This window comes from Nerophis ophidion, linkage group LG02 (genome assembly GCF_033978795.1).
Source record: "Nerophis ophidion isolate RoL-2023_Sa linkage group LG02, RoL_Noph_v1.0, whole genome shotgun sequence".
Lineage (NCBI taxonomy): Eukaryota > Metazoa > Chordata > Actinopteri > Syngnathiformes > Syngnathidae > Nerophis > Nerophis ophidion.
The window spans coordinates 36,044,559-36,059,237 of NC_084612.1; the positions used below are offsets into that span (position 1 = coordinate 36,044,559).

Sequence of the window (14,679 nt, forward strand, 5' to 3'; positions counted from 1 at the left end):
CATTAGACCGTATAATGCATATGTTCATTGACTGCACTTAAATCCATCCATTCATTTCCTACCGCTTATTCCCTTTTTGGGATCGCGGGGGGCTCTGGCGCCTATCTCAGCTACAATCGCGCGGAAGGCGGGGTACACCCTGGACAAGTCGCCACCTCATCGCAGGGCCAACGCAGATAGACAGACAACATTCACACTCACATTCACATACTAGGGCCAATTTAGTGTTGCCAATCAACCTATCCCCAGGTGCATGTATTTGGAAGTGGGAGGAAGCCGGAGTACCCGGAGGGAACCCACGCATTCACGGGGAGAACATGCTAACTCCACAAAGAAAGACCAGGACTGCAGGACCTTCGTATTGTGAGGCAGACGCACTAACCCCTCTTCCACAGTGAAGCCCTGTACTTAAATGTAAAATATATTTATATTGTTCATCCATCCATCCATCCATCATCTTCCGCTTATCCGAGGTCGGGTCGCGGGGGCAGCAGCCTAAGCAGGGAAGCCCAGACTTCCCTATCTCCAGCCACTTCGTCTAGCTCTTCCCGGGGGATCCCGAGGCGTTCCCAGGCCAGCCGGGAGACATAGTCTTTCCAACGTGTCCTGGGTGCGGCGTCTTCAGTAATGCGGACGTTGTATCGATCCGTTGTGGTGAAGAAGGAGCTGAGCCGGAAGGCAAAGCTCTCAATTTACCGGTCGATCTACGTTCCCATCCTCACCTATGGTCATGAGCTTTGGGTCATGACCGAAAGGATAAGATCACGTGTACAAGCGGCCGAAATGAGTTTCCTCCGCCGGGTGGCGGGGCTCTCCCTTAGAGATAGGGTGAGAAGCTCTGCCATCCGGGAGGAGCTCAACGTAAAGCCGCTGCTCCTCCACATCGAGAGGAGCCAGATGAGGTGGTTCGGGCATCTGGTCAGGATGCCACCCGAACGCCTCCCTAGGGATGTGTTTAGGGCACGTCCAGCTGGTAGGAGGCCACGGGGAAGACCCAGGACACGTATATTGTTCATATATTATATATTATACAAATAATATATGATATAAATTATCTTATTTATTATTATTATTGTCTACTGTGAGCGAACTGTGGTGCTGAATTTCCCCCTGGGTTCAATAAAGTACTTTCTTCTATATTCTATTAAATATTACGTTGTTTATGAATGCTTTGTTTTTAATTCGGCGAAATGGATAGTAATTCGATCAAGGCCGCGGCGGAGCTGAAATGTCGAACTTTCCGCGTGTCCCTGAAGGCCACAGTTCCCGGGATGTCAGCTTGTCCTCGCGCGGCCGAGGGAGGTTGCAGGGCTCGGGATGACGCCACCTCTCTCGCTCCGCCCCCGACGCAAACTCGCTCTTCTCATTCCGAGCATTCTTTGCATCTCTGTCAGTGAGCGAAGCGATGCGCCTTCAACATCTTCCTGGCCGACTCAGAAACACCAGAATAACTTGACACTGTATTGTAAATTCCCAGTAACACCACACGAGCTTAAAAAGTGGATGTTTGATATGAATTATCAATAACGAGGTAAGTTTCCTTGCTAGTTGCAGGCATTCATACTGACTGTAGACTTTTGCTGGCTTCAGTGTACGCCTTCGACATTACTGGGCAGTTTAAACAACGCCGGCCTAGTATTTATTACATGTTTGTTATTTTCCCCACGGCGTAGCAGCGGGCGGTGGAAGAGGTTATATGGCCGCTGTTGCAACAGGCTCTTTGGACACTCTCTCTCGTCGGCCGAGCGGCTAAAATATTTTACATTTGTTACATTTTTGAGAAGAAGGCTGCTCATACGCCCCCTTTTAAAAGCGCCACGGGTCGTGTGCTCCGTGTCACATCCACACAAACACCCGGGAGCATTTTTTTAACCTCAACGCAAACACACGTCCTGCTCGAAAACAGTTTTTTGGACAAGATGACGATTGTAAGCGTTGCTCTTCTTTCCCTAGTTAGCCCAGCCTGCAGTTGTTGGAGGATTTCTACGGAGCTTTTGCGGACCACCTCGACGGAAAACACCGGAGAGACTTGTTGCTTCGCCACTCTGGACTTTGCGTGTTTCGGTCGCCATCGAAGTTTGTTGTGAGTACATATTTTTATTTATGTTGTATGTTTCTCCCCGTTTTTTAGCGTACTTCAACAAGATTAGCCAAAACGCTTTCACTGCTACTTCGCGTCTTCTGTTGACCTAAAACTAGTAAATAATATTTGTGAAGGATATGTTTCTGTGAATGTTTCACGTCCATGTTTTTCATCTTTGCCTGGTGCTCGTTGTGTGTCGGAGGAATATTAGCTTAAATTGACATTTCACTCGTTGAGAAAGTAGTACTCCGCTGTATTTGGAACTAACTCGCTTGAAAATCAACATGCCGGTGCGTTTATTTACCTCTTCACCTTTTTCCTTTGAGGAATTTTTCTTTTTGTCGTTTTAGGAAGTGCCTGTTCAGCTAAAAGTAACCTCTCACCAGGAGGCATTTTCACCAAGTTTGACTCTATACAGTATCTTCACTTCACCCCATTTGGAAGACATTCGCCCATTCTATTATGTAAAATTTATGCGTAAAAATAATCTTAGATTATTTGGTTAGCCTAATTCAAAGATATATGTTTTGCCTTTTATAGATGCTAAACTTTTTTCACAAGGGTTGCATCCTGAAAAACCAAAGGATGTGAGCACCACTTTGACATTTTATATAGGTTTTAAATGTGGAAAAAATAACAACAATATTTTACTGAGTTGTACAGCACATTAGATTGAATGTTTTTGGAAAATAATCACATTGATACGCAATTGTTTTGTGAAAGCCCTCTTCTCGTGCATTTTTCACCTTTTTTGGAGGGATTTATCTTTTTCTTTTTGGGAAGTGCCTGTTCAGCTAAAAGTAACCTCTCACCAGGAGGCATTTTCACCAAGTTTGACTCTATACAGTATCTTCACTTCACCCCATTTGGAAGACATTCGCCCATTCTATTATGTAAAATTTATGCGTAAGAATAATCTTAGATTATTTGGTTAGCCTCATTCAAAGATATATGTTTTGCCTTTTATAGATGCTAAACTTTTTTCACAAGGGTTGCATCCTGAAAAACCAAAGGATGTGAGCACCACTTTGACATTTTATATAGGTTTTAAATGTGGAAAAAATAACAACAATATTTTACTGAGTTGTACAGCACATTAGATTGAATGTTTTTGGAAAATAATCACATTGATACGCAATTGTTTTGTGAAAGCCCTCTTCTCGTGCATTTTTCACCTTTTTTGGAGGGATTTATCTTTTTCTTTTTGGGAAGTGCCTGTTCAGCTAAAAGTAACCTCTCACAAGTAGGCATTTTCACCAAGTTTGACACTATATCCTCACTTCACCCATTTGGAAGACATTCACCCATTCTATTATGAAAATGTATGCGTAAGAATCCATCCATCCATTTCCTACCGCTTATTCCCTTTGGGGTCGCGCGTGGCGCTGGTGCCTATCTCAGCTACAATCGGGCGGATATGCGTAAGAATAATCTTAGAATATTTTATTAGCCTCATTCAAAAATATAATTTTTGCCTTTTATAGATGGCAAACTTTTTTCACAAGGGTTGCATCCTGAAAAACCAAAGGATGTGAGCACCCCTTTGACATTTCATATAGGTTTTACATTTACAAAAGAACAAAACAAAAATAAAATATTTTACTGTGTTGTACAATATATTGGATTGAATGTCTTTGGAAAATAATCAAATTATCAAATTTATATGCAATTGTTTTGTGAAAGTGGCTTCACGGTGGCAGAGGGGTTAGTGTGTCTGCCTCACAATACGAAGGTCCTGCAGTCCTGGGTTCAATCCCAAACTCGGGATCTTTTTGTGTGGAGTTTGCATGTTCTCCCCGTGAATGCGTGGGTTCCCTCCGGGTACTCCAGCTTCCTCCCACTTCCAAAGACATGCACCTGGGGATAGGTTGATTGGCAACACTAAATTGGCCCTAGTGTGTGAATGTGAGTGTGAATGTTGTCTGTCTATCTGTGTTGGCCCTGCGATGAGGAGGCGACTTGTCCCGCCTTCCGCCTGATTGTAGCTGAGATAGGCGCCAGCGCCCCCCGCAACCCCAAAAGGGAATAAGCGGTAGAAAATAGATGGATGGATGTTTTGTGAAAGCCCTCTTCTTGTGCATTTTTCACCTTTTTTTTGAGGGAGTTTTTTTCTTTTTGGGAAGTACCTGTTCAGCTAAAAATAACCTCTCACAAGTAGGCATTTTCCCCAAGTTTGACACTAAGTTCTCACTTCACTCCATTTAGAAGACATTCGCCCATTCTATTATGAAAATGTATGCGTAAGAATAATCTTAGAATATGTGATTAGCCTCATTCAAAAATATATGTTTTGCCTTTTATAGATGCCAAACTTTTTTCACAAGAGTTGCATCCTGAAAAACCAAAGGATGTGAGCACCACTTTGACATTTTATATAGGTTTTAAATGTAGAAAAAACAAAAAAACTAAAATATTTTACTGTTGTACAGTATATTGGATTGAATGTTTTTTGAAAATAATCAAATTGATATGCAATTGTTTTGTGAAAGCCCTCTTCTCGTGCATTTTTCACCTTTTTTGGGGGGATTTATCTTTTTTTCGTTTTGGGAAGTGCCTGTTCAGCTAAAAGTAACCTCTCACAAGTAGGCATTTTCACCAAGTTTGACACTATATCCTCACTTCACCCTATTTGGAGGACATTCACCCATTCTATTATGAAAATGTATGCGTAAGAATCCATCCATCCATTTCCTACCGCTTATTTTGGGGTGGCGGGGGGCGCTAGTGCCTATCTCAGCTACAATCGGGCGGATATGCGTAAGGATAATCTTAGAATATTTGATTAGCCTCATTTAAAAATATAATTTTTGCCTTTTATAGATGCCAAACTTTTTTCACAAGGGTTGCATCCTCAAAAACCAAAGGATGTGAGCACCACTTTGACATTTCATATAGGTTTTAAATGTACAAAAAAACAACACAAAAATGAAATATTTTACTGTGTTGTACAATGTATTGGATTGAATGTCTTTGGAAAATAATCAAATAATCAAATAATCAAATTTATATGCAATTGTTTTGTGATAGCCCTCTTCTTGTGCATTTTTCACCTTTTTTTTGAGGGATTTTTTTTTCTTTTTGGGAAGTACCTGTTCAGCTAAAAGTAACCTCTGACAAGTAGGCATTTTCACCAAGTTTGACACTGTATCCTCACTTCACTTCATTTGGAAGACATTCGCCCATTCTATTATGAAAATGTATGCGTAATAATAATCTTAGAATATTTTATTAGCCTCATTCAAAAATATAATTTTTGCCTTTTATAGATGCCAAACTTTTTTCACAAGGGTTGCATACTGAAAAACCAAAGGATGTGAGCACCACTTTGACATTTTATATAGGTTTTAAATGTAGAAAAAACAAAACAAAATACAAATATTTTACTGTGTTGTACATTATATTGGATTGAATGTGTTTGGTAAATAATCTAATTGATATGCAATTGATTTGTGAAAGCCCTCTTCTCGTACATTTTTCACCTTTTTTGGGGGGGATTTTTTTTTTTTTCTCTTTGGGAAGTGCCTGTTCAGCTAAAAGTAACCTCACAAGTAGGCATTTTCACCAAGTTTGACACTGTATCCTCACTTCACCCCATTTGGAAGACATTCACCCATTCTATTATGAAAATGTATGCGTAAGAATAATCTTAGAATATTTGATTAGCCTCATTCAAAAATATAATTTTTGCATTTTATAGATGCCAAACTTTTTTCACAAGGGTTGCATACTGAAAAAAACAATGGATTTGACCACCACTTTGAACTTTGATAAAAGTTTTAAATGTAAAAAAAAAAATACAAATATTTTCCTGTGTTGTACAGTATATTAGATTGAATGTTTTTGGAAAATAATCCAATTGTGCGATTGCTGTTTGATATGCAATTGTTTTTTGAAAGCCCTCTTCTCATGCATTTTTCAGCAAAGGAAAGCAACAAATCGATATACATTACAATAAACAGAATTACATTTATCATACAAAGGTTTTAATTTCTTATAAATAATATCAAAAGGGACATGGATAGAAAATGGATGGATGGATAATACAGTTATAAACGTTCTTTATGCTCTGAATGTAATCTTGTCAGCATAGCGCTTTTATTGTAAAAGGTCGAAAAGTAGTACTCTGCTGTATTTGGAACCAACTCCCATGAAAAAACACAACATGCTTGCTGATGACTGGTGCCTTTATTTACCGCTTCACCTTTTTTCTTTGAGGGATTTTTATTTTTGGGAAATGTCTGTTCAACTTAAAGTAACCTCTCACTTGTAGGCATTTTCGCCAAGTTTGAAGCTATATAAATGATAAATGGGTTATACTCACTCACCCCATTTGGAAGACATGTTCCTATTCTATTATGACAGTTTATGTGTAATAATAATCTTAGAATATTTGATTAGCCTCATTCGAAAATATATTTTTTGCAATGAACTCTAGCCTTTTACAGATGCCAAAACTTTTTTCACATGGGTTGCATACAGAAAAACCAAAGGATGTGAACACCCGTTTGAAATTTTAACATAGGTTTTAAATGTTGAAAAAACTGAATAAAATAACAATATTTTGTATAGTATATTGGATTTAATGTTTTTGGAAAATAATAAAATTGTGCGATTGCGGTTTGACCTGTAATCTTGTCAGCAAAGCGCTTTTATTTTGAAGGTCGAAAAATAGTACTCTACTGTATTTGGAACTAACTTGTATGAAAAAACACAACATACCTGCTGGTGACAAGTGCCTTTATTTACCTCTTCACCTTTTTTCTTTAAGGGATTTTTCCTTTTATCTTTTTGGGAAGTGCCTGTTCTCTAAAAGTAACCTCTCACAAGTATGTATTTTCTCAAGTTTAACACTATATACCAGTGGTCCCCAACCACCGGGCCGCGGCCTAGTACCGGGCCGTGGCCCGATTGGTACCGGGCCACAGAAGAATTTTTTATTAATTTTTATTAAAAAAACAACAAAACAAAAAAAACATTTTTTTTTTTTTTTTTAAATTAAATCAACATAAAAAACAAAAAAAGGACCCCCGCACCCGCACCCCCCTACCGCACCCGGTCCGCGGGACAAATTATTAAGCATTAACAGGTCCGCGGACACAAAAAGGTTGGGGACCACTGCTATATACTATGCACTTCACCCCATTTGGAGAACATGTGCCCTTGCTATTGTAAAATATTATGTGTAAGAATAATCTTACAATATTTCATTAGCCTCTTCCAAAATATATATTTATTTACAATTAACTCTAGCCTTTTATAAATGACAAACTTTTTCCACAGGGATTGCATATTGAAAAATCAAAGGATGTGAGTGTTGCTTTGATATTTGATATATGTTTTAAATGTAAAAAACCAAACAAACAAAAATATTATACTGTGTTTTACAGTGTATTGGGGCTGCATGTTTTTGGATAATAATCAAATTGTGCAATTGCTGTTTATTATGCAATACATTTTTTTGTCCGTAATTTTAGACGGCAGTGTGAGACCGTGAGACAAAGCTTCGTGTTATTAAAGTGACTCTCGGAATCATGGCTGTCTCCCTGACGCCATGTTAGGATTTCCCAAAGTCAGCACAACTAAAGTTAAATAAGCCCATTAGAAGGACAATAGGACTTGTGGTAGCTCTGGAGGGAACACAATCTACTTTTTGACTGCAGGAAAAAACACAGTGTTTTAATGGGACCTAAATTGATTATAGCAATTGTAGATCTTCTCTGCTCAGAACACTGCTTACTTCTTCATGCGGGAGAGGATCAAATGAACAGAAAAAACACAACAAGTCCATGCATTTGCACACAACAGTTATTAACATTATTTCCAAGGAACTTGGCGTAACTCCAAACATGTCACATTATGAATCCGCTCACTGGCAGGAGAGAAAAAAGTGTTGGGGGATAGAATTGGATGCATTGTTTTCAGTTAATGCAATCGGGCAACGGGTTGGACCAAAGCCTGCATGACATTTGTGCTAGAATAGGTAGTTGTCTTTGTTTGTCCATAATAGCAATTAGGTACCCTTCAGACACCTTCTTCTTGATGTGTAGTTTAAGGTGGAAAAGTTGCATTCGTTTGAGCTTGATTACAATCCTATACTCTATATGCTTAAGGAAAACTTAAGAACGTGGAAAAAATATGTCAACTGTGATATTGACGCCTGTATTAAACATGCTGGTATCTTTAGTGTAGTATATGTGGTTAGTTAGTATAAGTACCTTAGTTGCTCTTAGACTTTCAGTTTATGGTTATGTAATATTGTGCATACTGTATGGTGTTTAGACTTGGGCTATGATAATCTGTCAACATTTTTCTGGTTTGTCAGTGTTACTAACGTAAATACATATTCAGTAAAATTGACCTATCCCCTTAATCACCCCCTGGGAAGTAAGGGGAGCAGTGGGCAGCAGTGGTGCCGCGCCCGGGACTCATTTATGGTGATTTAACCCCCAATTCCAACTCTTGATGCTTAGTGCCAAGCAGGGAGGCAATGGGTCCCATTTTTATAGTCTTTGGTATGACTCGGCCGGGGTTTGAACTAACAACTTACTGATCTCAGGGCGGACACTCTAACCACTAGGCCACTGGTTCTCAAATGGGCTACGCGTACCCCTGGGGGTACTTGAAGGTACGTGAAATTTAAAAAAAATATTCTAACAATAGCAACAATTCAAAAATCCTTTATAAATATATTTATTGAATAATACTTCAACAAAATATGAATGTAAGTTCATAAACTGTGAAAGTAAATGCAACAATGCAGTATTTAGTGTTGACTGATAGATTTTTTTGTGGACATGTTCCATGAATATTGATGTTAAAGGTTTCTTTTATTGTGAAGAAATGTTTAGAATTAAGTTAATGAATCCAGATGGATCTCTATTACAATCCCCAAAGAGGGCACTTTAAGTTGATGATTACTTCTATGTGTAGAAATCTTCATTTATAATTGAATCACTTGTTTATTTTTCAACACGTTTTTAGTTATTTACATTTCTTTTTTTCCAAATAGTTCAAGAAAGACCACTACAAATGAGCAATATTTTGCACTGTTATACAAATTAATGAATCAGAAACTGATGACATAGTGCTGTATTTTACTTATTTATCTCTTTTTTTCAACCAAAAATGCTTTGCTCTGATTAGGGGGTACTTGAATTCAAAACGTTTTAACAGGGGGTATATCCCTGAAAAAAGGTTGAGAACCAGTGCACTAGGCCACTGAGTAGAATTAATTATAACAATGTATATATATATATATATATATATATATATATATATATATATAGTTGAGGATATTTTTTTTCAGCCACATACTTCACTATTTAGATTTATACGCTTGGGTTAAATTGAAACCTTCGGTCAGCTGTTAAAAATCTATAGCAGTTTTCGCAAGTTTAAATTGTACTGTCATTAATAAATTCTTCACGGGAATGTCCCATACTCCTAGCATTTTTGTGGTAGTTTTAAGACCAAGTGATATTCCTCATACTCCTAATATGTTCCATGCTTCCCTTGAACTAACTGTACAAAAGTGTTTATTGTTATGAAAATTAAAAACGAGAGAAAACTGCAAGATAATCTCGACACAGAGTAACTAATTGTGTACTATAGATGCGATATGTTGCAGGTTTGTAGGATCATATCACATGGTCAAAGCACATTTAAAAAGAGGACACTCCCGCAGGCTTCCAGACTGTTTGTGCCCTGAGGTAAACCCTAGTCTAGAAAGGGAATTTTAAAGTGTGCGCTGCTGCTCAGCAGTTTGAGTAGGGCCCACTGAGGCTAGTGGTGAGTGCCACCAACAAGGAAAAGCTGGCTCAAAGCCACTGACGTCATCTAAGAAAATTTGTTTCATACTGCATCCATAAATGGTCTGCCGGAGGCACTTTGATTCTGTCAGACCTTGTTAGTTAATGCAACATTTTTTTGTTTAAAACATGCATGTTCAAAGTCAGACTGTCTTAGCATCAGTCTGTTGGACTTCCATTCACAGTGTCATATTTCAGTCTTTCAGTCCAATAATCATCACCACGTGGAAATCGAATTTGTCTTAACTGCACTCTCATCTTAAACTCATACTTTATATGCAGTTGCTGAAAAGTTATTCAAAAGACAGTAATGAAAAAAAACACTGTATAGGCTGTGAATCATCAGATGAGTCACCTTCAGACACCCGTCTTTGAAGTGTAAACAATCTGTGTCCTTAACCGCAAAAAAAACAGGACATCTTTGCAACTTCCTTTTCCTTATTCAGGCAATAATTGTGATCTCGGCTCGGTCACTTCAATCACTGAAAGTGTACGATTAGTGGCTTTTATTAAAATATATCCTCCTACCATTGCTGGTTCCAAATGTCTACTCTCTCTGGGTTCAGAGGAGGCACAGGAATACTAATATGCAAAATGTACATTGTAAATTAGATTAGAATTCTAGTTGTTTTCTATAAAAACTTAGCTCTTTTAAGTATTTGGGGTTTTTGCATTTATATTGTGAGAAGTTGTAAGAGTACAACAATATTGATCCATACTGTACTATTCTGTATCAATGATATATATTTATGTAAGGTATACATTTCGACACCTCACTTTAAAACAGTGCAGTATGGTTTGTTTGTGTAGCATACAGCTCAATATGCTGTTCCCAATGGATTTATCACTAGCCTTCTGTATTGACGCTGGTATGTAAGAGTTGAATAGGAAAATAACAAACAGTTATTCTCTGAAAGACATTGTGGATTACAATAGAGGAATTTATACCATTTGTGTTTGTTTACAAATACTGCCAACGTTGTGGTGTTGTATGTCTTGTATTGTGAGCAAGGAAATGCGAGTCAGAAGTGAACAGAAAACTCCACAAAATAGACGTCGAAAATTGCGTTTCTCTGAGTGTTTCAGTATATTTTCTGAGGGGAGGCTTCTTGTGCCATACTTTAAAGTCATTTGAAATAAATAAAGGAACTGGCTTACCATAGCCAAATTTTGCACAAATTGACTATGGTTAGTAGAAAATTAACATACTTACTAAATATCTTTATGTATTTAATTAACTGCTGTAAACACTGTAAAAACAGTGACAAACATTTTTTTCCTATCAAATAAAAAAATGAAAAAATTTACGTGTCCGCCATACTTGTGGAAGCAAGGCCGTCTCTCTATACGCAGATCACGCGCTGGGCATAGGACCCCGTTTTGCATGAAGAAAACATTCAACATAAGTCGCTGATGAAAATAATAATGCAATAAAAATTGCATGGTATCGTGAATGTTTATTTTGATTCGTGGCTGTCAACGACCACGTGTGTAACACAAGTGAATTTGTGTACTTTTTTGTAAACATTGAACATAAGTCGCTGATGTAAACAATAATTAAATGAAAATTGCATGGCGTTTTATATATTCGTTTATGATACAGGGGCTTCACAGTGGAAGAGGGTTTAGTGCGTCTGCCTCACAATTAAAGGTCGTGAGTAGTCCTTGGTTCAATCCCGGGCTCGGGATCTTTCTGTGTGGAGTTTGCATGTTCTCCACGTGAATGCGTGGGTTCCCTCCGGGTACTCCGGCTTCCTCCCACCTCCAAAGATATGCACCTGGGGATAGGTTGATTGGCGACAGTAAATTGGCCGTAGTGTGTGAATGTGAGTGTGAATGTTGCCTGTCTCTCTGTGTTGGCCCTGCAATGAGGTGGCAACTTGTCCAGGGTGTAACCCGCCTTCCACCCGATTGTAGCTGAGATAGGCACCAGCGCCCCCCCGCGAGCCCAAAGGTAATAAGTGGTAGAAAATGGATGGATGGATGGACATTTGATAATAGTATATCCTATACTTGTGTATGTATATGTATTCATATACAGTAGGGCAAAAAAAGTATTTAGTCAGCCTCCGATTGTGCAAGTTCTCCCACTTAAAATGATGACAGAGGTCCGTAATTTTCATCATAGGTACACTTCAACTGTGAGAGACAGAATGTGAAAAAACCCCCCAGGAATTAACATTGAAGGAATTTTAAATAATTTATTTGTAAATTATGGTGAAAAATAAGTATTTGGTCAACCATTTAAAGCTCTCACTGATGGAAGGAGGTTTTGGCTCAAAATCTCACGATACATGGCCCCATTCATTCTTTCCTTAACACGGATCAATCGTCCTGTCCCCTTAGCAGAAAAACAGCCCCAAAGCATGATGGAAATGTATCCATGTATCCAAAATGGATACATGGATGATACAGCAGAGGATTGGGAGAATGTCATGTGGTCAGATGAAACCAAAATAGAACTTTTTGGTATAAACTCAACTCGTCGTGTTTGGAGGAAGAAGAATACTGAGTTGCATCCCAAGAACACCATACCTACTGTGAAGCATGGGGGTGGAAACATCATGCTTTGGGGCTGTTTTTTTGCTAAGGGGACAGGACGATTGATCCGTGTTAAGGAAAGACTGAATGGGGCCATGTATCGTGAAGTTTAACCGCCGGGTATTATTCGTGACGTCACAAGTGACGCTTCCCTTGCCGACATTTTCAAATGGCGGTGGAATTTTTTTTTTCATTTACTGTGAGTAAACCAGGGGTCTTGTTCCACAGCCATATAGATCACAGTAATGGTTGTGATATAAACCAACTTCAACACTCCTACCAATACGCGCCAAACTCCGCGAACCCACATTAAATGATGACAAACACAATTCTGGAGAACATCGGCCCTGCAACACACCACAAACGCAACACAACACCTACCCAGAATGCAATGCACATACACCCGCTGGCACCAACACCCCCCCCCCCCCCCCCCCTTCCGTGCGTTGGTTGAGGTGGGCGGGGTTGGGGGCGCGTGTATAATACAGCCAAGAGTCACGGATGCACGGCATTATGGGTAATCCCTATGCTGCTTTTATAATGTGCCACAGAACCAATGCTCTCCAGAAATGTGCTTGGTGTGGGTTCACGGAGTGTGGCGCATATTGGTAACAGTTTTAAAGTTGTTTATATCACAAACATCAGTGTAAAAGGTATGGCTGTTGAGCAAGTATGCATTGCAATCTCGTATAAGAAGCAGCGAAATACATGCATCCCACCGGCACGCAGACAGCATGGTGTAAAAGTGGGCGCAATGACATACTGTAGAGCAGTGGTCCCTAACCACCGGGCCGCGGACGCAGAATAATTCTTTGTTATTTTAATTTTTTTCACACTCAATTTTTTACTACATGCCATTGGTAAGCGCAGAGGTGAGAAGAGGTTTTAAAATTATTAGCGCCTGCTTACTTTTACCGCATGCTTTGAATAAGCGCAGGAGTGAGAAGATGTTTTAAATTAATTAATGCCCCGGCGGCTATTCAAGGAAATACGGTATATATATATATATATATATATATATATATATATATATATATATATATATATATATATATATACTGTGTATATATATATATATATATGTATATATATATATATATATATGTATATATATATATATATATGTATATATGTATATATATATGTATATATGTATATATGTATATATATATGTATATATGTATATCTATATCTATATATATATATATATATATATATATATATATGTATGTATATATATATATATGTATGTATATATAATGTTTGCCTTGACGCCCTTCCAACTTGCCTTGGTGCCCTAAAATATGAGCCCTCCTTTAAGCCAACACTTGCCTTGACTTTAAAAAGTTAAAAAATGAGGCCTGGAATATCACTGCTATTTTCTTCTACAGGAAAGGTCGAAAATAAACAGTATAGATATTAAGTTTCATCTGGACACTCTCAAATTGATACAGAGCCCCATCAAAAAAATCTGCATTTATCAGAATGTGTCTCACTGCATGTCACATGTCGGTGTCGGCCATGATTAGACGCAAATAATATTTATTCCTACTTTATTTTGTGTTTCCGTAAATTAAGTAATAATCTTGCAATGGCGATGTCTTTTTTGTCTGAGTTTAGCAGCTAATCAAACTTTTTATTGGTGCATGCCGACAAAATCGTCCCAAATAAAATGTTGTGGACAAATAAACATGGAAATATTTATTTCATAGACAACGCAGCAGGTGGAAGGGCATGAAACAAGAAGGAATGACACACGAGGCTAAAGCTAACAATCTCGTTACAGCAGATAGAGAAGAGTCTGACTGACAGCATATATTCGAAATGCCCGCATCCATCAATCTGTGATGGCAATTATTGTCCAATGTTAAAAAAAAAAAAAAAAACCCTGAAAAATACAACTTTCAGAGGCATCCAAAACGGCATGCAAGCTCATGCCCAAATAGAATAATCTCATGATTTGACGTTTTGGTATTGGTTTACAAGAATATGCAGTATTATAACATTTATAAGTCAGAAAAGAGGAAACTCTTCATGGGTCTCCTTTAAGTTTGATATGTTGTAGTTAGCAGTGTAAAAAAAATAAAGAGGAAAATGTATGGGCACAATAAAGGCTGTCGACAAGGAAATGCAAATGGTCGCCCTCAAACTCATCACAGTGATTTGTTTTTTCATGCCCGTCCGCACGGGTCTTGAATGAGCCTGTGGCCAGCGCTCAGCCTGCTCTGCTCTCATAACCGTCACGAG

The 14,679-nt window shown here is 38.4% G+C and overlaps 1 protein-coding gene across 7 annotated transcripts in view; it reads left to right on the forward strand.

The window, feature by feature from the left end:
* The first annotated feature begins 1,363 nt into the window (after positions 1-1,363).
* Positions 1,364-14,679, forward strand: part of tead1b (TEA domain family member 1b) — a 179,241-nt gene continuing 165,925 nt past the window's right edge. For all 7 annotated transcript variants that reach the window (XM_061882826.1, XM_061882839.1, XM_061882847.1 and 4 more), the window contains exons 1-2: positions 1,364-1,531; positions 1,954-2,083. The gene's annotated coding sequence lies outside the window, so the exon portion shown is untranslated. The remainder of the gene's footprint in view (positions 1,532-1,953; positions 2,084-14,679) is intronic.